The sequence below is a fragment of the Propithecus coquereli genome, unplaced genomic scaffold (assembly GCF_000956105.1).
Source record: "Propithecus coquereli isolate 6110/MARCELLA unplaced genomic scaffold, Pcoq_1.0 Scaffold700, whole genome shotgun sequence".
Classification (NCBI taxonomy): Eukaryota; Metazoa; Chordata; class Mammalia; order Primates; family Indriidae; genus Propithecus; species Propithecus coquereli.
The window spans coordinates 437,251-437,507 of NW_012153064.1; positions in this window are offsets into that span (position 1 = coordinate 437,251).

The window sequence follows — 257 nt, forward strand, 5'->3', positions numbered from 1 at the left end:
TTTGGATATAGGCTGTTTCTGGGAGGATGTCAACTTAGATGAGGCAGTATTCTTCAATCAAGGGAACTTTCTGGAAAGAGTCATGGCTGTGAGCATCAACAAAACTCCTGATGGCTATGATATTAGTTCATCTGTCCCAACATGGGATCTGGCATCATCTAGCACAATCCACTCCTTGTGTCTCTTAGATCCACTTGCTTCTTAGTGTACGCTGTACCCTATATGGGTGCAGCTACTCCTGGGGTCTAGTTGGTCTC